Genomic DNA, 25,324 nt, shown 5'->3' on the forward strand with positions numbered 1-25,324 from the left:
TTGGCCATTTGTATTTCTTTTTTATCACAGTGTCTGATGCTGTTGAGTTGAACTGACGAAAACAACAAAGATAATGGCAGGAGCTAACATGCATGGAAGACATGAGGTATAGACAAAGCAATTTTCATTATTAATTATTTTACATGATATCCTCAGTTAGTTAAAAATAATAAAGCTATAAATCAAGTGATGAAAACTAAGATTCGGACATTTTATAAAATGTCTAGGTAACACCTCAAATTTTTTTGGTTTGGGGGAGGGCTCACACCTGATTGTGTTCAGGGCTAACTCCTGGCTCTGCACTAAGGGATTATTTTTAGCAGGGCCCAGGGGACCATATGATGCCAAAGCTTGAATCTGGGTCAAAAGCATGCAAAGTAAATGCCCTATTTGCTGTATTATCTTTCCAGTTCCACACCCTGAGTCCTTAATTTAGCTCTTTGATTCAAATCCTATAGCCATTTGTATACATCATGTCTTCTATGTAAGTTTGATGAGTAAACAGCATTTTAAGGTCAGAAAGGTTTCCCTTTTTATTTTATTATAAAGGGGTTGGGGAAGTAATATGCAGTCTAATGTTATTAAATTAATATAGGCAATGTAAAGAGAGTTAGGAGTTACTGCTGATCACCATTCTCAAGGTTCAATATAAAAATACATTGACAGTTCAGTAGTTTTATTACAAAAAATTCCAAATGATTTCTAAGTGTTTCTTAAATATTGTTTCTAAAATAAGAATCTATTTTGCAATGAAATACTTGTTTAAGCACATAATTCTTTTCTAAATATTTTTCTTTCAGCATGTCAGGGCACTCTGTTTTTCAATTTATTGAGGTTGCAACATTTTGTTTTTCCTTGAACACCCTTAGGGGTTCTTCTCAGAAATAGAGTTTTAGCTTTGTCTACTGAACTTTGCTCTTTATTTCAAAAGAAATCTATCATTCACAATGTTTCTACATATCCATAAAAAACAAAACATAACTTTAAAGGCTAGGCTTTCTGTTACAATCCAACCAAGAACTATTTTCTTTTTAAAAATGACAATCATTAATTGGTTATTCCAATTTAATAGCCACTCAGTTTCTCATGACTATGAAGAAAGGAAATAAAGTTCTTCAGTGAGTCTAGCCCATAGACACCAATAGACATAGAATTTAACTCAGAAATTTGGGTCTGGCCTTCAGAGGTACATGGTTTGCCTGTGCAGAGATCTAAGTTTGATCTGTGGTACTGTCTGTTGACTCCTCAGCCCCCATCACTGACTGCCATTGTAAACTGGTACACTTCAGCCCCACTGAGCATAGACTGGGTATTGGACAGTCAGACTTGGTTAGGTGATTATTGCTGAATTGGTCCTTTGGCACCTTGAGCATTGATCTTTCACCCCTTAATATATTCTAGCTCTACATCATGTAATATTCTGCACGGAGAGCACCTTATTGGTCAACATTAGAAATTCCACTTATTTCATGCTTTAGAAAATAATTTATTATTCATATTTTACTGACTGTCAAAAACAGTAAGAATATAAAATATGTAGATAATCTTTACTATTTACCTCATTGACAATTATTTTAGGGTACAGAGTCGGTGAATCACATTACAGAAAATTCAGGATATTCAAATTCCCCTGCAAAGTATAAATAAGGAATTTTCCAATTGCCATTTAGTTTATGAGAAATGCTTTTGTGGTTTTTTACTAACTGGGGTCTGGAAAAATTCAAAGATCATGGTCGCCACAGCATTCCCTAATGGATCTGGCACCTCCACTACTCCTACCAACTACCTGAGTTCACTGCATTACTGCATTATCAGGTCCAAACATTGATCTGTCTGTCGTGATAATCAAACAGGACTCTTGAGTCTTTGAGCATTGTTTGAGAGGTCTTTATGTTTGTTTATTTTTAGTAACAGTCATTTTTAGCTCTTTTAATTAAATAAAAGCAATAAATCACCTTTAAAAAATAAAGAAAAAGTTGATTCTTAATAGAAAGAATAATTATAGAAGAGGTAAACAAATTTTCAGGATTTTGTAATCATCTTTTTGACATCTTCACAAGGAGCAAGTGATTATATTATTTATATATGTATAAATAATTATATACATGACTCTCCATGTTAAAGTCAATCTTTCAGTATTATTGTAAGGCTTCTAATATTTAAATACCTTCTACTTTCTTTCTTAGGTTTCTTTTGGGGTCCATGTCAAAAAGAGCTCAGACTACTCTAAGCTCTGCGCTTATGGTCATTTTTGAGTTCCTTAGGGGATCAAACAGGTCTCGGCATTGAACTCAATCTTTTCATATGCAAAGTATGAACTAAGCCTATTGGGTAAGCTCTGATTAGAAATACCATTTGCTTTCTTAGGTCAGATAGTGAACATTTCTTAGGGAATATTCTTTCCTGCTCTTGAACAAGGTCTGAATATTCTAACTCATACAGAAAGAGAGAATAACCCCTTAGTTGCATATCAGAACTAGAAAGACATTTCTGAAAAATCTAAGGCACTGGTCTACACATAGTCCTAGTTGTCTGAGGAACGTAACATCTGTCACATGGGAATTCTCTGTTAATAATCAATCAAACTGGGGCTGGAGAGATAGCATGGAGGTAAAAGCATTTGCCTTTCATGCAAGAGGTCATTGGTTCGAATCCCAGCGTCCCATATGGTCCCCCGTGCCTGCCAGGAGCAATTTCTGAGCATGGAGCCAGGAGTAACCCCTGAGCACTGCCGGGTGTAACCCAAAAACCACAAAAAAAAAAAAATCAATCAAACTACTAAAAAAGAGTTTCTATTTCCCAAGCTAATAATATTTTTCAATAACCTACACACTTAAGTATCTTGTTTGACAGCCCCATTGGAAACTACATGATTTATGAGAAAATTTATATCCTTCCAAAAGAATAGTACATAATCAAAACACAAAAGAAAAGAAGCTTTATTTTCCTTGGGCCACACCCAGCAGTGCTCAGGGCTTACTCTTGGCTCTGCAATCAAAGATTAATTCTGGCAGGTTTTGGGGGGATGGATAAAGAGTGCTGGGGATAAAATTCAAGTTTGGCACCTGCAAGGCCTTGCCTGTTTTACTTCCTCTCTGGCCCCAAAACACTGTCTTATTTAGTAGTTTCCCACTTTACCCAATAAGCTAGTAATGTTTTGAAGTACCTATTCCAGGCTAAAAAATTAGCTCAAGTGGTAGAGCACTTGACTAGCATCTACAGGGCTTTGAATTACAACATTGGCATAGCCTGACCTCCAACTATTACCTGCCTGGTACACCACATTAATAGATCTGAGACTGAACACATCACACCTATATCTCTGAGTGAGCATCACCAGAAGTGATACCTATCAGCTTCTATGCCAATATAATTGAGTATAGCCTTTATAAAAACAAACAAGTTATGAGAATGAAATATATAACATGCATGGTAAATGTAGTTAACAACATTGCAATGTATATTTTAAAATTTCTGACAGTAGGGGGCTGGAGCAATAGGTAGGGCATTTGCCTTACATAGAGCAGACCCAATTTGATCCCTGTCATCCGATATGGTTCCACAGCACCAATAGAAGTAATTCCTGAGTGCAGAACTAGAAGTAACCCTTGAGCATAGCTAAGTTACAAAACAAACCAAAATTTCTGACATCTAAATTCTTGCTAAAATAAAATAAAAATTCTCATTAAAAGTTGACAGTGGAAAACTCAAACAATGTGGAGAGCTAAACCTTCTCAGATGAGACAGGATTACAGGACTACAAGCTCTGGAACTATTTTTGGAATGAGGTTGGGCCAAGCTTTCTGCCATCCACCCCACCACTTAAAAAGTCAGCAGTCTCTACCTATATCTGCCATCTTCTCAGCAGAAAAACCGTTCAGCTCCAATACCAAGCTTCAAATGAAAATAATGGCCCTGGGACCTAGTCTTTTCTGGGCTCTGTCAAAATACCTTTGTGGAATTCTCAGAATGTGTGATGGTAAATTGCCTTTTCTGCATGAACCACAGTAGTACAACAGGGGTACATACTTTGTATGCAACTGATTCAAATTTGATCCATCAATATTACATGACCGATGTGGCTCTGAAGGCCCCGAGAATTGCTGGATTGGGCCTGATTGTCCCCAGTATTACAGGTCTCATATAGCATCACATCCTTATTCACTAGCACTGAACCCTCAGCCCAGTTGGCCAAATACTGTCAGGAGAGGGCCCTAAGCACCTGGTGCAATGTTTGGGTCTCTTTTCCCACAGAAAGTTGAATACCTGGAGTAGTCAGTGATCATGCATAAAATGCATGAAGTTTAGTCCCAGGTAATTTTTCAAATCTTAGATTACAGGGATTCTCCCAAGTTCCCCCTTAGGATATGTTGCCAAGCTATCATCTTTAAGAAATTACTAAATAGTTCCTTAAATGGTTATTTATAACCTTGATGTTACAGCTGATTCTGACTGTGAGATTTATCCAAAATTCCTTGCCAAGACCCATCTCATTGCTTGCCTACCTCAACAAAAAGTTTTCATATTGATTGTATATTGATGATTTATTTGTGACAATCATTTCACAATCTACACAAATAAGTCATGCTGCATACATGAAACTGATCGGGCGCCATTTGCAAGGTTTCTTCGCTGTTAACTTTGCTGGGTATTTGTGAATCCAAGAACAGTCCCCAGAATGAGAAATTACTTCCCATCCCCTTGTCCCCTTTCGGGGGAAGACCTTGGTAATATTTATCCGCAGCAAATAATAATCCACACAGATAAGAACGATAGGGTTTAAAAGATCGGGCAAGGAGAGCCAGAGAATCCTCCTGCAGCCAGCAGCTTTTTCACAGAAGGACCCCTCACTCCTGTCCCTCAAGCTATTTATTGCCAACTCCACAGCGCCCCACCTGGAAGGGTTAGGTGGGGCAAAAGTCACAGAACAATTCTAAGGAAACACTTTTATATACAATTCCAAGAATCATCTTATGGAAACTTTTTCATATGCTACATATAACATATATACACATATGTACAGAATAAATAAATTATGTATTAGTCAAACAAATTTAAGCACATTTTTCTTCAGAACTTGGAAATGATTTTGGAGGGAAATGATTAAATAAGAGTACCACAGACCTTCATATTTATTAAGTATTGATTTTTTTTGGTCTCATGTTCTTGATCCTGACGTTATCAGAATGCCTGGTCCCAGTGAATTTCCCATAGATAGAGCCCCTTTTAAATCACTGTTACTATAGTGCTGGCTCCTAATAATCTTATTGTCACAAAATAACCTTTACTGATAATCATCAGGAAACTGAAGAAAATCAGTTTATTACCTTTAAGATTTGGAAACTACACAAAACAATTGTGTATGTGTGTGCATGAGCGTGCATGTGTGCACGTGTGTGTGTGAGTGTGTGTGTGTGTGAGAGAGAGAGAGAAAGAGAAAGAGAGAGAAAGAGAGAAATAGAAAGAGAGAGAGAGAGAGAGAGAGAGACCTTTTGCCTGAGATCTTGCTTTTAAACAGGATGCAGGATGGGGTACCATTGTTAGGGAAAGTCAAAGAATCAAGATTGCAGTCTAGGTGGGTGGAAGAGAAAGAGTTTATTTGCAGGGACCAAGAACAAAGGGAAATTCTTATCCCTGCACAAAGGTTCACCCTGGTTCTTTTGTCTTCAAAAGCAAAGCAAACTAGCAAGTTAAGCAAGTGAGTAGGCAGGTTTACATAGCGAAGTTACAGTTAAGGTTGATGTGGCTTTGAAGAACAATGGGCTTTAAATTAAACTGTTTTAAAATCTAAGTAAAAATGTATTCTTCCCTGTAGTCAGTGGCACAGTTGCTTAAATAACCATTTTTATCTTTAAATACTTTGATTCTGTGTAGAATTTCTCTATGTTGAATTTTTCCCTGCATGAGTTCTCTGCACATTCAAATCAATCTCTGTATGTTATTACCTGGATCCAACTTCTTACTGGTTCCACAAATTCTTTATTTAGGCACTTGGAATCCGCCTAATCATTACTTGTGTCTTTAGTTTCCTTGTCTTTACTTTCCATAAAGCACCTATCCTCTACTCCATTCAAATTTAGCAACTGAAAGTCATGAAGAGATCTTGCACAATGAGAAATTTTATGAGTCAAATCTGGATTTGGCTTCTAGCACTGAACTTTATGTTTCTACCTTATACCCAGCATGGCTCTATGCCTCAGCCACCTTCCCTCTTATCTATCTTTCTGCCAAAAATCTTATTATTCAGTTTATATGTTTAGCCATAATCTCAAATTCTCTGTGTTTGTAGCTGCCCATTACTCTTGAACTATCTTCTCTATTTTTGGATTCTCCATACATTCCTGAAAACTCACATGATCTTTCTTTTCTTTGACGAAGTCAAGTCAACTCAGCTAAATTGACTATGCTCACTAGAGAAGTTCTCAAGGCCTTTATTAAATCATTTTGAAACATGTGATTTATGGATCCTGACCCCTGTACATTCCTTACATAGATTGCATCTTTCATTTTCCCTATTGGGTCATTTTTATATCCAGAAACTGCAGGAGGCACACTAAAATTTACCCATATTAAAATTGTTTTCTGTCCTATGGATACAATATTAAATAATAGTATTTATATTAGATATTACCATATGATCATAATAATATCATAAATAATAGTATTAATTTCTTCTGAACTCAAGTTACATAAACTGCTTTGATTTGATTATCCCAGATTAAGAATTATTCACCTGAACCAGATTAAAGAATGTCTATTTATGCTCAGACCATGAGAAAGAAACTCTTTTTTTTTTTAATTTTTATTGTGACCAAAGTGAATTACAAATCTTTCACAGTACTATTTAAGGTACATAGTGACAATGAATATGGGGCATTACCACCACTAGTGTTGTATTCGCTCCACCCCTGTTCCCAGTATGCATCCCATATCTCCCTCCTTTGTTCCCCAAGACTAATCTCCTCAGTGTATAGTTTGTTGTAGATTGGGTATCAATTCTGTTGTCACTGACTTTGGGTTTGGTGTTTAAGTCTGATCATTTTTTATTTCTACTCAATGTTTATACATTTGGTCCTGGTACTATCCATTTTACCCCCCTATATTTATGAGGCAGAGCAAGATGATTCAAATTATGATGGTTCTGTTTGAAAAAAAAAGAGAAAAAGAAGAAAATGGGAGGAGTCTATCTAGAGGCTATAAATATCAATTTAAAGGAAGAAAGAAGAAAAACATAACAATAAGAACAAAACAAACAAAAACCAAAACTAGTAACACCAGCAACTACAAAAAAGCACAACAGCAACAACAACAACAACAACAAAACAACCAAATAATAACCATGAGAATGGAAAAAAAATAAGGAAGGAGGGCTGATGTGGTAAGGTTTTATGCTACCTTTTTTTTTTACAGTAAGTATTGGGGAGATTAGAAAGGGAATTTCCTTGGCCTATGAGATACAGGGTTTCTCTGCCCTTGAAGCATACTGCCATTGGAACAACTACAGGCTCCGTACACACTCATTTTCACACCCCAAGGTCTTTTTATGGTGCCAGGAAACTTTCCACTCAGTTGTGGATGATAAAATCAGGCCTCTCTAACTAGAGATGTTGGTATTTGCACAGGTCATAGGATGAAGCCTAGGACAGAGTTCTTTTTTTTTTTTTTTTTTACTATTCTAGAAGTTTCCTTCCATCAATGTTGTAATCAGTCTTCTATAATTAGTGGTCTAGGATGAAGCTTAGGATAGAGTCTTTCATTATGGTTCAAGAAGTTCTACTCAGTTGCAGTTGTCAAAAGTCAGACCTCTGGAACTAGAGATCTTGGTTATTGTACAAATCCTAGGCCAAAGTCTACCTAGGCTAGGGTCTTTCATATTGGTCGCAGGATACGTTCTGCCCAGTCATGGTTCTCATAGTCAGTCTTCTGTAGTTCATGATCTTGGTTTTTGCAGATCAAAGAATGACATGTCTTCTGATTTCATCTTACAATTAGGTGATAAGATTGGATAACTTGCTCTTAGATCAAATTGCTGACAAGAAACTAACTCTTATTGCAAATATCTTTAGGATTTGGTTTAGGGCCAAGTCTAGTGAATGAGGCAAATGATTACTCTGGAACTTCAGTGTATGCCCGTACACCTCACAGATCTCTAGGTTTCCATTTATAGTAATATATTTTAAATCAAAATTTTGTTTGCTATTAATTTTAATAATAAAAATCTTTCAAATGTATAATGTCATATCCCTATGGATAAATAAGCTCCATTGTACTAACCAACAAATTTTCAGTGACATTTCCATTATTACCTTAAAATAAGCCTCAAAAGCCATTAAATCTGTATGATAGTAACTTTACAATATTAAAACCACTTAATCAAATCAATGGATAATGAAAAGCTTTTTATGATAAAAAGATTACTTAATAACTTGGGAGTTAAAGGGATTATATCCCAATATAATAAAAAACCATATATAACAAACTCATAGGTATAACAAAATAACTTTATCTTTTCTTTTTTAATGGTGAAAGACTGAAAGCTTTCTGTTATGATCTAGATTTAGACTAGCATGTCTACTCCCACTACAATGTATCAATATAGTTTTGAAAGCTTTAGATGAACAATTAGGCAAGAAAAGCACATAAAAATTATTCAAACTGAAAAAAGAAAACTATTGCTGTTTCAGAAGACATGATAATATATTCTAAAATAAAACCCAAAATTGCTGCTTAAACACTTCTAAAAGAATTGATGATTCAATAAAGTAGCAAGATGCAAATCAACACACATACATACATTGCATTTCTTTTTGTCATAATTTTATATTTAATTTCATTTCTATGGTTTTTAAATAATTATTTGTTTATTTACGCACCATGGTTACAATCAGGTTCATACTTGGGTTTTGGACATCTAATGAACATCACCCATCACTAGTGTAACTTTTTCTCACAACTAATATTTCCCAATTACCTCCTCCCATACCCCTGTATGTCTTTGGGATAGACATTTTATTTCTATCTCTCACTATCATTGTCATGGTAGTTGTTAATGCAGTTATTTCTCTAACTTTGCTCACCACTCTTTGTGGTAAGTTTCATGTCATGGGCTGGTCCTTCCAGCCCTCATCTCTATTGTTTCTGGGTATTATTTTCATACTGTATTATATATTTTAAATACCACAGATGATTGAGACTATCCTGTTCTATATCTATCCCTCTGACTCATTTTACTCAGCATGATAGTCTCCATGTCCACCCATGTATAGGAACATTTCATGACTTTTTTTTCCTAACAGCTGCATAGTATTCCATTGTGATTATGTACCACAGTTTACTTAGTGACTCATACTGGGTTGTTTCCAGATTCTGGCTATTGTAAATAGAGCTGCAATAAAAAAAATAGGAGCACAGAGGCCATTTTTGTATTGTTTTTGTTTTCGTAGGTATATCCCTAGGAGTGGGATCATAGAGAGCACAATTTCCAGTTTTTGAGGAAACTCCATATTGTTTTCCATAAAGGCTGGACTAGATGGCATTCTCATCAGCAGTGAATACAGGTTCTTTTCTCCTCGCACCCACACCAGCACTAATTGTTCTTATTCTTTGTGGTGTGTGCCACTCTCTATGGCATGAGGTATTACCTCATTGTTGTTTTAATTTGCATCTCTCTGATAAAAAGTGACATGGAGCTTTTTTTTTTTAATGTGCCTTTTGCCATCTGTATTTCTTCTCTGAAGAAATGGCTATTCATTTTTTCTCCCCATATTTTGGTAGAGTTAACTGTTTTTTTCTTGTTAAGTTTTGTCAGTACCTTGCATATCTTAGATATTAGCCCCTTATCTGATGGGTATTGGTGAATATTTCTCCCATTTTGTTGGTGGCCTTTGTATCCTAGTCACAGTTTCCTTTAAAGTGCAGAAACTTCTTAGTTTAATGTAGTCCCATTTGCTTAGCTCTGCTTCCAGTATGTTGGACAGTGGTTTTTCCTCCTTGCATATGCCTTTATTCTCAATATCATGGCGTGTTTTTTCTAAGTTTTCTTTTCTTTTTTTTTAGTAATAATTTTTATTTTGGCCAAAGTGGATTACATATCTTTCATAGTAATATTTTAGGTACATATTATCATTGAATCAGGGGAATTCCCATCACCAAAGTTGTCCTCCCTCCACCCCCATTCCCAGCTTGCATCCCATAAACCCTACCCTGACCCTTCAGGCTGCTAGTAAAAGTGGTGCCCTCCATTATTTCTCCCTCAATTTGAGGGGCGGAACTAGATGGTTCAAGTTATGTGGATCTGTTTGAAGAAAAGAAAAGCAATAAAATGGGGTAAAAATCAAATAAGCCAAAAAATGGGCAGAATCCTTCTAGAGGCTCTCGACATCAATTGAGAGAAGAAAGGGAAAAAGGAAGAGAAACACCACATCACTACAAAAAGAAATATCAAATAAAAAATCCAATGAGCACTACAGCAATAAAGAAAAGCATTCCACTCAGACTGCATCCTCTCCCTCTACCCCTTCCAAAGGAAGGAAAGAATGATCATCAATGGCCAAAGGCAGTCGCAGAAGCAACACCTAGAGCTTCATGCTCAGGAGAGAACGCTCTGACTCCTCCTCGTGGTTTCGGGGTGCTCTACAGAATCAGATAAACTTCCCTAGTTTCATACTATAGAAATGATCCCTGAAAGTATAGTCTTTTTCCTAAGTTTTCTTATAAATACCTTATAGTCTCATGGCTTTATAGTTTTAAGGTCTTTAATCCACTTTTATTTAATGTTCATGAATGGTGTTAGGTAAAGGTCTGAGTTTGCTTTTTTACATGTGGCTGGCCAGTTGTCCCCACAACACTTGTTGCAGAGACTTTCATTGCTTCATTTTGCAATTCTGGCTTCTTGTCAAAGATTAATTGATGGTATGTTTGGGGAATTTTCTCTGAATACTTAAGTCTATTTCATTGATTTGAGGGTCTGTTTTATTCTAGTATCATGCTGTTTTAATGATTATTGCTTTGTGGTACAATTTAACATTGGGGAAACTGATGCCTCCCATTTTCTTTTTCCTCAGCGTTCCTTTAGTTATTCTTCAGCATTTATTATTCCAAATAAATTTTAGGAGTGCTTGATTCACTTCTTTGAAGGATATCATGGGTATCCTCACAGAGATTGCATCAAATCTGTATAATACTTTGGGGAATATTGCCATTTTAATGATATTGAGCCTCTCGATTCATGAACAGGATAAATGTTTACATTTTCTTATATCCTCTTTTATTTCTTTAGCAGTGTTTTGTAGTTTTTTTTTGTATAGGTCATTCACTTCTTTATGTTAAATTATCTTTATTTAAACACCATGATTACAAATATGATTGCAGTTGTAGCTGCATATAGTTTTAATGACATACACAATGCCTGTATTTTTTGAGGATAAGTGACAAAATAATAGAACCTTTAATCCTAGGACTATTAACTCTAATTACATTGTATTTTTTCTATACTCAAATTAGAAGAAGAGGAATTAATAAAATAACCTCATTTATAATTACATAAAAAGATGAAATACATTGGATATAATAAAAGAGATGTAAGTCCTACACACTTAAAATCAGAATATCTTGCTAAAATACAGGAAATATAAAAACAGCCAGTTCTGGGGCAAGGTTTCTTGGAGCGACTGCGGCACCATCCCTCCATATCTTCCTTCTTCCAGAAAGTTTGGCAGCTGTAACCATGTCCATAAATGTAGTTGCCATCTTTGAACTGGGACAGCTCCAAAGACTCACTCTTTTCTGGAATGAGATGTAAATCTGGCTGTGAATGATTCTGGGTACACAGATCCATGCAGCAGAAAATTGGTCATCTCTGGAGGAATGGGTGGACCAAGTGCCTGCTGAGACCAAACCACACGTGCTGCTTCCATCACCAACAATCATCATTTTCCTGATGGTTCTGCCTCATCACTGACTCTCTACTATTCCCTTTTGAGACATCAATTCGACCGAACCCCAGTTGCATAATTTCTGAAACTGATATCATTAAGAATTATTGGAGCAAGTGTGGGCACCTTCCCCATGTATCTTCCTTCTTCCAGAGCCCTGGCAGCTGAGTATAAACCCTTCAAATGTATAGTATCATTAATAGTGCTGTGAATCTCTTAACAATCTCATTTGTTGAATGCTGTAATTCCCTTAGTAGCACATCAGTTTAACAGAATGGACAGCTAACAAGACCTTTCTAAATGTTTTGCAATTGTATTAATGACTTCATTGTTTTTCTTCAATAATTTTGCTTTCGCCTATCTGGAAACATGTATTATGATCAACTGTTAACTATGTGATGCATTTTCTTTAAGTAAATTAAAAATGTAAAAAAAAAAGATATAAGGACATCGTGTGTTCAATAAAAATAATTAAAATGGTTCTTTTATTGAAAGCAATCTTTCTCAAAATAATCTCTATCAAAACACCAGTGGTATTATTCAAGGAAATTGAACAATTCTGAAATTTTATATAGAGGGTTCAGAGCAATGCTTCAGTGGATAGGGTATTTGCCTTACATGCAGCTGACCTGTGTTCAATAATCACACCTTGTATAGTCAGTCACCTGAAAAAGGCTAGGAGCAATTACTACATCAAAAGCCAGGAGTAAGCACTGAACATATTGGGAGTGGCACACAAACAAAATAAAATAAAAATAAAATTTTGTATGAAATTACAAAATAACTAGAATAGTCAGAGCTATTGTGAGATAAAAGAAAAATGGAGCATAATACTCCTTAGCTTCAAGCTACATTACAAGCGAATAGTAATTAAAACAATGTGATAGTGGAACAAAAATAGACACATAGAAAAATAGGATAGAGTAAACATCCTAGAACATAACCCTTACATGAATGAATATTTAATCAATGTTTATGTAGTCAAATCCATACAATGGGAAACAGAAACCCTCTTCAATAATTGGTGTTGGTGGAAGCTGGTCACATAAAAAAGACAGCAGTAAAGAAATAAGAAAAGAAATAAACAAAATGCTAGATCACAATATCACTATAGCACTAGTTTCCTGTAATTAAAATGGAGTAAAGACTAAGATATTAGACATAAATTTTTAAAATACATAGGTATGACATAGGTGAATCAGACCCTACATTAGAAATGTAAATGGCATTTAAATTTAATATCAAGTGAAACAAAAACAAGAATTAACACCTATATTCATCACAGCACTATTTACCATAGCAAGATTCTGGAAACAACCAAGATGTCCTTCAACAGACGAATGGCTAAAGAAACTGTGGTACATATACACAATGGAATATTATGCAGCTGTCAGGAGAGATGAAGTCATGAAATTTTCCTATACATGGATGTACATGGAATCTATTATGCTGAGTGAAATAAGTCAGAGAGAGAGAAAGACACAGAATGGTCTCACTCATCTATGGGTTTTAAGAAAAATGAAAGACATTCTTGCAATAATAATTTTCAGACACAAAAGAAAAAAAAAAGCTGGAAGTTCCAGCTCACCTCATGAAGCTCACCACAAAGAATGATTAGTTTAGTTAGAGAAATAACTACATTCTGAACTGTCCTAATAATGAGAATGTATGAGGAAAATGGAAAGCCTGTCTAGAGTACAGGTGGGGGTTGGGTGGGGAGGAGGGAGATTTGGGACATTGGTGATGGGAATGTTGCACTGGTGATGGGTGGTGTTCTTTACATGACTGAAACCCAAACACAATCATGTATGTAATCAAGGTGTTTAAATTAAATAAAATATATTTTAAAAATTAAAAAAAGAAAGAAAAAGAAAAAAAAGAAATAGAGCTACTCACTATCATGTCATAGTTGTCAGTGAGTGAGAAAAATAGAATGTAATAGGAGTAATGGATGAGTGAGGAGGGAGGAGGGGGGAATTGGTGGTGGGAATGTTGCACTGGTGAAGGGAGTGTTCTTTTTATAACTAAAATCTAACCACAAACATGGTTGTAATCATGGTGCTTAAATAAAGGTATTAAAACAAAATATTAAAACAAAAGGGAAAAAAGAATTACTTCTGGTGATGTTTGGGGATCATATGCATGTTTGGAATCAAACCCAGCTGCATGCAAGGCAAGTGTCCTATGTGATGCACTACCTCTCCAGCACACTGTCTATTTTAAATGCGTAAAATTGATAAGTACTCACTTCTGAATCATTTGTCTATAAAAAATGTAAATGGAGGTTAAATGTAAATGGAGCATAAACCATTTGATTCTTTTTTTTTTTAATGAAATAGAGCTACACAAGGAAAGAATCATAATAAAAACAAAAAAAGGAAATTAGCAAATGGGAGAAGATACTTGCATATCATACTTTGGTAAAGGATTAATATCCCAAATATAGATAAAACTCCATTTTAAAAAAATGGGTAAAAGATTGAAATGGAAATATGTCCAAAGAAGACATACATATAGCCCACACAGAAATAAAAATGTGTTCAACATCATCTATCGTAATAAAATGTATCTAAAACTATAGTGAAAAATCGCCAAATGCCAGTGAAAATTCCCTATATCAGAAGATTTTCTTTTTTTTCTTCATTCTTTTAATTTTATTTATATATTCAAGATAGGGGCTCTCACCTTTTTTATAGAACCTTAGAACTTGAAACATTTTGGTCTGCCTCATATTTTTGTATCCTTTGTTTGTTTGTTTGTTCTTTGGGGACAAACACAGTGACATTCAGGGGTTACACCTGGCTATACACTCAGAAATTGCTCCTGGTTTGGGGGACCATATGAGAGGCTAGGGCTTTGAACCGTGGACTGTCCTAGGCTAGCATGAACAAGGCAGACATCTTACTGCTTGTGCCACAGCTTCAGCTCCATATTTCTATATCTTTACACAAATTGAGGAAAGAAAAATAGTGGATGGGACCCAGGGACCAAGTGAGCATTGAGTAAGAAAAGGGGGTTGGGCATGTCTAAATACCCATGCCAAAGTCAATGACAATAGAGTCAAGATAAACTATAACAAAGCTAAACACAAAACAGACTTGTTACACGAGTAGTCCAGGGGGCTAAAGGTGGAGGTACGGGATGGATGCTGGGAACTATGGTAAATGGAGATCAATACTGGTGGTGGGAGTAGCCCTAATTCACTATCACTATATGTCTGAAATACAACTAACTGTGACTTATAATTCACAATGGTTTCAATAAAATTAAAAAAGAGAATTTGGTAAATACAAGGTTGTTTGAGTTGAGTTTCTTTTGTTGCTTTGTTTTTTATTTTACATGTTTTGTCTTTTATAACACAATGGATTACCAGAAAGAAAAGAGTGGTAGGGGCCGGCGAGGTGGCGCTAGAGGTAAGGTGTCTGCCTTGCAAGCGCTAGCCAAGGAAGGACCATGGTTCGATCCCCAGTGTCCTATATGGTTCCCCCAAGCCAGGGGCAATTTCTGAGCGCTTAGCCAGGAGTAACCCCTGAGCATCAAACGGGTGTGGCCCGAAAAACCAAAAAAAAAAAAGAAAAAAAAAAAAGAGTGGTGGGAGAAATGAGGAGAAGGCAATTGTTGGTTAAAGTTTGGGACTGAGACTTTGGTAGAGAACAAGGTAACAATTACACACATATCAAAATATGAAATTAAACCCTTGAAATTTAATTATTTAAAACCCATCAATACAAAAATAAAACCAATGGAAGCATTATACAGATATTGATCTTGTAAGAACACTGTCAACATAGTCATACTCAATGATTCAAAGGGATTCAAATTAGAAAAAAGGAAAATTATTATTTGTAGATGGCATATTTAAAACCCTAAAGACTCCATCACAAAATTTTTAGAAATAATAGCAAATACAATAAAGTAATAGGTTGCAAAATTAATAAACAAATTATCAGTGACCTTTTTGTATATAAAAAATGAATTAGAAGGAAAACAAACTAAAAAGATTATTGCCTTCAAAATAGTGCCTCAAAGCACCAAATACCTAAGAATCTACTTAACAAGGTGCTAGAAGCCTGACCCAGATGAACAGGCCTAAAACTGGGACACCAGAAAGACTAAGATAAGAGACTTAAAGAAGACAAAAAATGGGGTCAAGAGGTCACAACTCTATAGATTGAGAACTTTCGCTGTCCTCCATGAGCAATATTTATTGCTTAGAGCCAGTATTCATCAGAATGATAACATTTTTTGGTCAAGTGCCTAACTCTCCTAATACCTCCCTGCCAGAATTTTACATATCTGAGGGTTTTTAGTACATGAGGACATTTTTGTAGTGTATTTTCTCAAGGAGGGGTTGTTCCCAAAAAAAGAGTAAAGATAAAGCAGTTACAGGAACCCCACCACAGCAGCATTGTGCCTTTGAGTGTCAGCATTATGTGTTAAAAGTTTCATAAACTGGGCCCAGAGAGATAGCACAGCAGCATTTGCCTTGCAAGCAGCCGATCCAGGACCAAAGGTGGTTGGTTCGAATCTCGGTGTCCCATATGGTCCCCCCCGTGCCTGCCAGGAGCTATTTCTGAGCAGACAGCCAGGAGTAACCCCTGAGCACTGCCGGGTGTGGCCCAAAAACCAAAAACTAAAAAAAAAAAAAAAAAGGTTTCATAAACTACCATCTCTATTTCTTTTTCTAATCTATGTTAGTCTCAAACAACAAGGAAAGTGAAAGACATACAATGGAAACTACAGATCACTGCTAAGAGAAAAAAAAGTCAGAAAAATGAAAAACATTTTCATGGATAGGAATAATCAACATTGTTAAAATGACCATTCTACTGAAGGTACTATATAGATTCAATGTAATACATATTTAAAACTCTAATGGTGTTGCAGACTGGCCTGCATAGAGTGCTTGAGACATAATCTTAACTCGCTTTGGACGTTCTAGAATTGCAGCACAGAACTGAGACTAGAGTAATGATGTGATGGTGCACCTGAACAGTAGTGAGCAGTTGTGTTTATTCCTAATTAAGGTAACGCAATGATGTTGATTGTAAATGCACTCAGGCTTATTTTGGTGAATGTGTAATAACCTTTATGCAAGCAATTGGTTAAAAAATATTTCACCCACGGAACTGGAGTAATAGCACAGTGGGGAAAGTGTTTGCGTTGCATGCAGATCTGGATTATATCCACAGCAACTCACTAAGATAAATTTATGAGCACAAATCTAGTAGTAACCCCTGAGCATCTGTGAATTTCAAACATACTTGCTAAAATGTATGCTTTGTAAAATAATTGAGAGATAAAGAGATAGCAATTTGAAAGCATGCTTTGCATTCAGGAGATATGGTGATGCCCTAGCAATATAGGTGCCTCAGGAGAACCACAGAGTACAAAGCAGTCACACTTGATGGCTCTCACATGCATACATCTTGCTCTATACTCAAAGACCACTCCTAAATGAAAGTTGGTGTGGTATTGAGATTAAACCTGAACCTATCACATGCAAGGTTCTTAATTAAAATTGAACTTGGTGACCAGAGCTCTGTGAGGTATCACTGAGAGGTAAATAGGAACAACCTGCCCTGCATGATTCAGAAGAGGAAGGACCAATGCCACTAGAAGAAATGCTCCAAGGCCATTCATATCTTCTAAACAATTAGCCCCAGTACACGACATAAACAACACCTCTACATTGCAAATGTCAGACTGGGGAAGTAATGCAGAATAACATCATGTTCAGTGAATGAAGATGCTAGTTTGGAAGACTCAACTAGTATTGGCTACCTATATAGTCTCTCTGGTAAGGACTTGAGAGGAAAAATGTGAAGAATGTTCAAGAAAAAACAAAGAAAGCATGGAATGAACAGAACAAACAACCAACAAAACTCAAGAGTATATTTAGTAGAAATGTGAAAACTTCAAACAGAAATAACAAGACTGAAAAACTTGGTAGAAATGAAAGGCCTCACTAGAAGCCCTCACCAGCACAGTAATAGAGGCTGAGGACAGAATCAGTGATCTGGAAATAAGCATCATACAGCAGAAGAAATTGAAAAATATCCTTAAAATAAATGAACATAAATGGAAAAAATCTTCAAAATACGTGAACAGACAAAATAGACCTTTGGAATAAATTCAACAGAACAACATAATAATTATTGGTGTCCCAAAGAGGCACTAAGAAAACCTCCACAAGGAAGAAACACTCAAAGATATTATTGCTGAGAAGTATCCAGACTTTGAGAGCTCATGCACCCAGATATTAGAGGCACAGGGGATACCAGATATGAGAACACAATAATAACACCCCAAAACACATACTAGTCACAATGAGGAAAACTGCAAAGAGAGATATAATACTGAATGCACCAAGATCAAAAAGGGAAATTACATGCAAAGAAGCAAATTTACATTTTGCATATTTATCACAAGCAACCTTCCAAACCCAAAAGCAATAGTGGGATTTACTTAATAAAATGAAAGCCTCGTAATGAATACTTCACCCAGCAAGAATTTTATTCAGGCTTGTAGGAAGGATACACTGCTTTGTGGATAAAACAGCTCAGGTACTTTACAAACGTAAAGTGAATCTTTAATAAAATAGACCTAAGAGTCTATTTAAAGGCAAGACAAACCCCAAACACCTCATGAAGCTCACCACAAACAGGGATGAGTTTAGTTAGAGAAATAACTACGTTCTGAACTATTCTAATAATGAGAATGTACGAGGGAAATAGAAAGCCTGTCTAGAGTATAAGCGGGGATTGGGTGGGGAGGAGGGAGATTTTGGACATTGGTGATGGAAATGTTGCACTGGTGATGGGTGGTGTTCTTTACATGACTGAAACCCAAATACAATCATGTATGTAATAAAGTTGGTTAAATAAAAAAAACTGTATCATTTACAATTTTGCTTCAGAAAATCAAGTACCTCAGAGTCAACTAACGAGGTGAAAGACTTATACAAAGAAACCTATAAAACACTGCTTCAAGAAACAATAGGACATAAGTAAATGACAACATATATCCTGTTTGTGGAATGAGAGGACTAATATCATTAAAATGGCAATACTTCCCAAAGCATTGTACAGATTCAATGCAATCGCTATAAGAATATCCATGACATTTTTTCAAAAAAGTGGATCAAACACTCTTGAAATTAATTTGTATTATAAATGTCTATTGTTGGGTCCTGTTTACACCTTGATTGGTTACTGGTGGATCCTCAAAGAGCTCCCAGAATGAGAAATTGATTCTCCTACCCCTATCCCTTGTGGGGGAGGAGATCTTGGCAATGTTTATCCACAGTAAATAATCCATACAGACAGGAGGGTAAAGGGGTAAGAAGGTTGGGTGTAGAGTCCTTTGTCAACCTACTACCAGCTCCAAAAAAACACCTGGAGCCAACTAGTAAACTCTACCAAAAGACACCGTGGACCTCGCTTTCAAGCTATTTATTAGGCTCTCAACAGCGCCCCACCTGAAAGGCAAAGGTTGGGCAACAGGCAGAGATAATCTTATGGAAAGTCTTTCATATATAAAATTTCCCCCTTTTTTTTAGCAAAGAAACAATAATTAAATACAAAGGTAAGTAATAGTTTCTATAATTATAAAAGGAATAACTAAGCAATAAGAAAAGAGTGGCTGTTTGCATAAGTGTATTACAGGGAAAAGTAAAGAAAAACTTCTTTTTTTTCTTTTTTTCCTCCCCTTTTCCAAAAGAAAAACTTCTAACCTAAATACAGGGTGTCCAAAACCAGAAACATGTGTCAAGGAATCAACTACAAGCTCCAGAAATGATAGATCTACGACATACAAGATGAAGAATTCCAAATAAGTTCTTCCTTGGAAGAACAAGTGGAGTATCCAAAATTCAATGATCAAGGATCTAGTAGGCAATGGGGAGCTCCTGGGGCAATCAAAAATCACAATTGTAATCTGGAGACAGAGTTCCTTCAAAGAGATGCTGTGTAGAAAGGCTGTGTAGCAGGTGGGATGAAGCACATTTTCCATTCATGTGGGGAGCCTAGCTAATGAAACCTAGAACATAGGACACCTCAGTAATTCTAATCTGGTCACCCACGTGACCAAAGGCGCCCATGCCTTGAGAACAAAGGAAATAGACAAATACTAAAGTAATTCAAAGCAGCTTAATACATCCAGCCAGAAAGAAAAATATAGAGCCACATGTCTTTGTGTTAGCAAAAGGTTACTAGGATTACAGCTGATGTTTTATTTGTGCTTGCTGAGTGGAATTTGTGGGACTCTGTTTGGATCTTGTGTTTTCTATATAAACTCTCTTAGTATAAACATGTGCTCAGGTCTACCTCTTTGCCCCTCCCTATTACCTGCCCCCAGCTTATGCTAATGAGTGCTCACAGTTGTAATTGGTGGAAAACTTGTAACACCCTCTGACGTATTTCAGCCCTTAAAAGCTGATTCCCCCCAACAATAAATCCCTTTTTGAACAGCATGCGTTGTCCTGAGGGCCCTTTTTACTAACTTCTCTAGTTCTTCTTTACAGGTCGGTTCTGCTCGAGTGAACCCACTAATAACTAGCAACCTTCATTTCCACACCCCCGAGGGTCGGGGGGTCTCCCACAGGAGGTTGCAGAATGGCGCCCACGTGGAAGCTCGAGTTACAGAATACTGACCGAACGGCAAAACCGCAAGTCCCAGGACACTGTCCACAAGTCGCTGGTAAGACCCTATTAAGGGCAGGGTGCAGGAAGGTTAAACTAGGTAATCACTAACACCGCCGTTCAATCGCCCCGGAAAAATGGGGGCTACTTTGTCGTCCTGGAGATTAGGGACTATCGCCCCGGAAAAATGGGGGCTACTTTATCTAAAGAAGAGGTTTTTATTAAAGATCTTAAGAAAGAGCTGGGTAAAAGAAACGTTAAAGTAAAGAAAAAAGACTTAATTAAATTTTTTATATGTGTCCATAATATTTGTCCGTGGTTTGTAGTCACTAGACCCCGAATAGTTAATCCACCCCAGGTTCTAGCATAGCAGACTGCCCCATCTAACTTCAAAAAATGTAAGGCCGACCTAAAGACACAATTAAGAGAACTTAAGGAGATAAAAAGTCTGGAGGAACATATTGCCCGGCTTCAAGCCTCTGATGACTCATATCAGTTCCCTGTATTTTTTAATCAACAGCCCAAGCGAGTTCCCAACAAAGGGGCACGGGTGCTGTCACTTGCAGCCACAGCCTAGATAGAGCCCAGGCTGTCCAGAGGGCTCAGGCTTCAGCTAGGTCCTGCTGAATGGAAGGAAATTGCTAGCACAACCTTGCCACGCTCTCACTATATACTTTGCTTTGAGAGACGATTTTTTGGCCCAATGCAGGCAACAGGCCAACCCGGGCGACGGAGGTTTTACCCTCCCAAATCAAATCTATGAACAGCTTACCGGCACGGGAACCTTTGCCTCCTTTACAGTACAGCAACAGAGGCTTTCCCCTGCTCGTTTGGCTCAGATCAATGCTGCTGCCCTCCGCGCTTGGAGAGCCATGCCTAAAAGTGGACAGGCCACCATTCCGCTGGCTCAAACAGTGCAAGGCCCCCAGAAGCCCTACAATAAATTCATTAGCAGACTCCTAAAAACGGTAGAAAGAATTATGGGCTCTGCAGATTATAATAATCCCCTTTCAAGCAGCTTGCTTACGAAAATGCTAATGAAACCTGCAAAAATATTTTAAGAAACAACCTCCAAAAAAAAAAAAAAAAAAACCTTAAGGGGCTGAAGAAATAGCCTGGAGATAAGGCATTTGCCTTTCATGCAGAAGGTCATTGGTTCAAATCCTGGCATTCCATATGGTCCCCCATGCCTGCCAAAAGCTATTTCTGACCAAACTGAGCCAGGTCAGCTGCTAAGCCATAAAACCTTGTAATATCTGCACTTTGCTGTTAAAACTTCTGGGTCTAATGCGCCCTTTACTCAGTACATTTTGCTTGGGCCAGCCCAACTTTCAGTAAAAAAAGTTGAGCCCAACCTTCAGTAAAAAAAAAAATTTTACTTCTAGCCTCCCTGCTATTAACTGTGCTGGCCCCTCCCCGCATTATCAGTGCAAGTTTCTGCTTCACCTTGTCAAATATGTGTAGCACAGGTAACAAATTTTGTAAAAAATATTTTTAAAATAAACCTAATTATCCTATTCAACCTTAAAATAAAACAGCATATTAATTGGCTAATGCAAAATACAAATAATTGGCCTTTGGCATGTGCCTCCTTTAAAGAAAAAATTAATATTCATTATCCAGCAAATAAGTTTATACAGTTTTTCAAAAAATGCATGTAAAAAAAAAAAGTCGCAAGCCAGTAACAACAAGGTACCCCCTACCTCCTGGTCTTAAAAGTTCTTGTTTTAAATATCAAAACCTCAGATCAGCACAAACAGAAAAATAAAGTCCTGGCCCCACTCTAGGAAGAAGCCATATACCCCCAACTCATTCAAGGTCTATTTTTCTTTAAAATCCTAATAAGCTAGCCAACACCCCCCCCCATTCCTTACGGTATAAATGTAAACCTAAAATGTTTTTCTAAAATAAAAACCACAGTTGGTAAAATTATAAGGTTTTAAAAGTGTTAAAAAATGTTATAATAAGCCCTTTAATCTATGCAAAGGTAGTGTTTGTGGCAAAAAGTGGCGGGGGTAAAATTTTGTTGCGTCTCATAAAATGCCTCAAATGTAAAATTTGTAAATTAAATTATGTGGCATAAATGTGCCTTTTCTAAAAGCATTTGTGTAATTAAGTTTTGTGCATTGGGTGTTGTAAAGTAATTATTAAAACATTAAAAATTAAAAAACCTTCTAAATTCAGGTCTGTAAGGGTTAAAAAATTCTCTAGGGAGAAAAAGCAACAGAAAAATAACAGCAATAAACTCCCTTTTTTCATGTCTCTCAGAAATTTTAAAGCAATTCTTTCACTTGTAATAACAGATTATTGGTAAAAGAAAAACTTTTTAATGTTTTAAAAATTTAATCGTACACACAGGTATTAAAATCTGAGTCTTTTATATTTCTATTAGAAAATTTATTTTGATTCTTAAGGAATTTAAAAAAAAAGGTTAAAAATAATGTGGTTAACCTTTTTAAATAATATAGTTAATTTTATTGCAGTTAACACCCAGGTGTGCTTCATAATACCCTTAGTTTTAATTTTGTGCTAAAGAAATTGTTCTTTACCTTTGCATTACAACACCTATCCTTTTAAGTGTATTCAAAAGGTCAGCACATTATACAAATCTGTACATTTGTATCAAAGTCAAAAAATCTAGTATTAATAAAAAATATATATATTTAATTTTATGAGTAATATTATAAAAGCAAATTAACTAGTATCAAATATAATTTTGGTCTTAAGTTCTAGGTGTAAAAATGCATCAAATGTCTTTAACTATATTTTATAATGTCTAAACATCTTGTTAATTTGGTATATAATTTTTACAAATTATTCACCTAAAGTCTTCAAAGTAAAAACAGTTGTTTGTTAAAAATTTTAACACTTTATTGCAGCTGCCTCACTGTTTTCCTGTTAAACTAATTTAAAAAAAAAAACCTGTTCATTTACAGCAAATGATATCATACTTCACAGTGGAGACTCCTTCTACAGTGCTCATTAACCATTTTACTTAACAAAATTTTTTAACTGCTTACATTTTACTTCATGTTTTAAACTTCAAATTACAATTGTTTTAAAAATGTTTTGTGTTGGGGCCGGGTAGGTGGCGCTGGAGGTAAGGTGTCTGCCTTGCAAGCGCTAGCCAAGGAAGGACCGCGGTTCGATCCCCCGGCGTCCCATATGGTCCCCCCAAGCCAGGGGCGATTTCTGAGCACATAGCCAGGAGTAACCCCTGAGCGTTAAACGGGTGTGGCCCAAAAAAACAAAAAAAAAAAAAAATGTTTTGTGTTAAAGCTAAACCTTAAAATTTATTTTCAGCCAAGTTCCACCCCAGCTACATTAAAAGAATTTTTTTTTTACAAACATGCCGGCTAAATATTTAAAAGCGCTTGTCAATTTTTCTAATGCAAGTTTTGAATGAATCCTCTTGTCTGTTCATGTGTGTGTGTTATGAGTGAAAGTGGCCACAATGTTGTGTTTCGTGTTGTTTTGTTCTGTCTATTTGTTATTTTTACATTTCATGATAAATACAATTTTTAAAGCCTTATCCATTTTTGAAATTTTAATTAATTTCTTTTTAACCTGGCTTAGTCTGGTCATATAACAAACTGTGAAATCCTGCTAAAAAATCCTGTGTTAAGCTAGCTTTGTCCTAACAGCATGGCAAAAAGAGTAGGGGATGGTAAACCCCAAATTTCTCAATGGCCATCGGGGATAACTTTTCCCTGGAGAATTTCTGGACTTTGCAATCACCCAGCTTTCCTGCTATGTGTAAGTTAAGGCCTATAAATATAAATTTGTGGCTGAAAAATAGCATCTAGCTTTAAAATAATAACTAGAAGTTTAAAAAAAATCCTTTATATTCAGTTTAAAAATTTTTTTTGAAAAATTGGCTATTGTTAATTATAACATATTTTTTTGAATGCTGAAGTCTAACAGAGGTCAAATAACATTCCCATGGTATTCTAAAATAATTTGTGTCATGTAAATTACTAATGTCTACCGCCTGTAAACCCAGGCCAGAAGACTAAGTAAATTCCTAATTTTTATATAAAGAATTACATTCATAAAAATTTTATTGCACAAAAAAAAAGCCCCCAAGTAACCACTTTGCCTCCTGCCAAGCTGTTTTCTTATAGACTTCCTGCAGCTTCCCGCAGTCCTGTCTTCATCCACTTCAAAAGAGCCTGTCACCCCTTCTGCTAACCTGTTTCTGACTGACTTCGCCTAAAAACAATGCTGAATTTGACTCTGCCTGGCTGCCCTGAATGCCCACCACTGCCATTAACAACCTCTGTCGCAATTTGTTTGCTCTACTTGACTCTCCCTTGCAAAACGATGACAATACCTCTGGTTCCTTCCCTTCCCCTTTTGACAATGGTGCTGGAAACATAGCCAACCCCCTCCCACTCATCCCCTGACCCATCCTTAAGTAGCCCTTTGTGCCCTCGCCATGGGTGCTGAGAAAGAGTGAGCCACCCCCAATCAATTTTTGCCACGACCTGGCCCATTCACCCATTCCCCAGGACACACTGGCTATGTCAGCTCAACCTCTCCCATGCCCTAAGCTCTTCAGGACTCTGCCTGCTTCCCCACCCTTCCAGCCCGAGAGGTCTTCTGAACCCCCCTCCTCTTCTCAGCTCATCCTTGTCATGGTCAACGCCTCCGCCCAAACACCCCCCGGTACCTGCTACTCACCCATCTCACCGTTCTAAATTGCTGCCTTGAACTGCCTCACTTCACCAACAATACCAACCTTCTGCG

The 25,324-nt window shown here is 36.6% G+C and overlaps 1 non-coding gene across 1 annotated transcript; it reads right to left on the minus strand.

The window, feature by feature from the left end:
• Positions 1–10,485: 10,485 nt before the first annotated feature.
• LOC126005459 (small nucleolar RNA U3) lies at positions 10,486–10,696 on the minus strand. Its single transcript, XR_007494535.1, has one exon. It is a non-coding gene; the product is annotated as a small nucleolar RNA U3 (small nucleolar RNA).
• Positions 10,697–25,324: the final 14,628 nt, after the last annotated feature.

This window comes from Suncus etruscus, chromosome 3, assembly GCF_024139225.1.
Source record: "Suncus etruscus isolate mSunEtr1 chromosome 3, mSunEtr1.pri.cur, whole genome shotgun sequence".
In the NCBI taxonomy this organism is placed as follows: Eukaryota; Metazoa; Chordata; class Mammalia; order Eulipotyphla; family Soricidae; genus Suncus; species Suncus etruscus.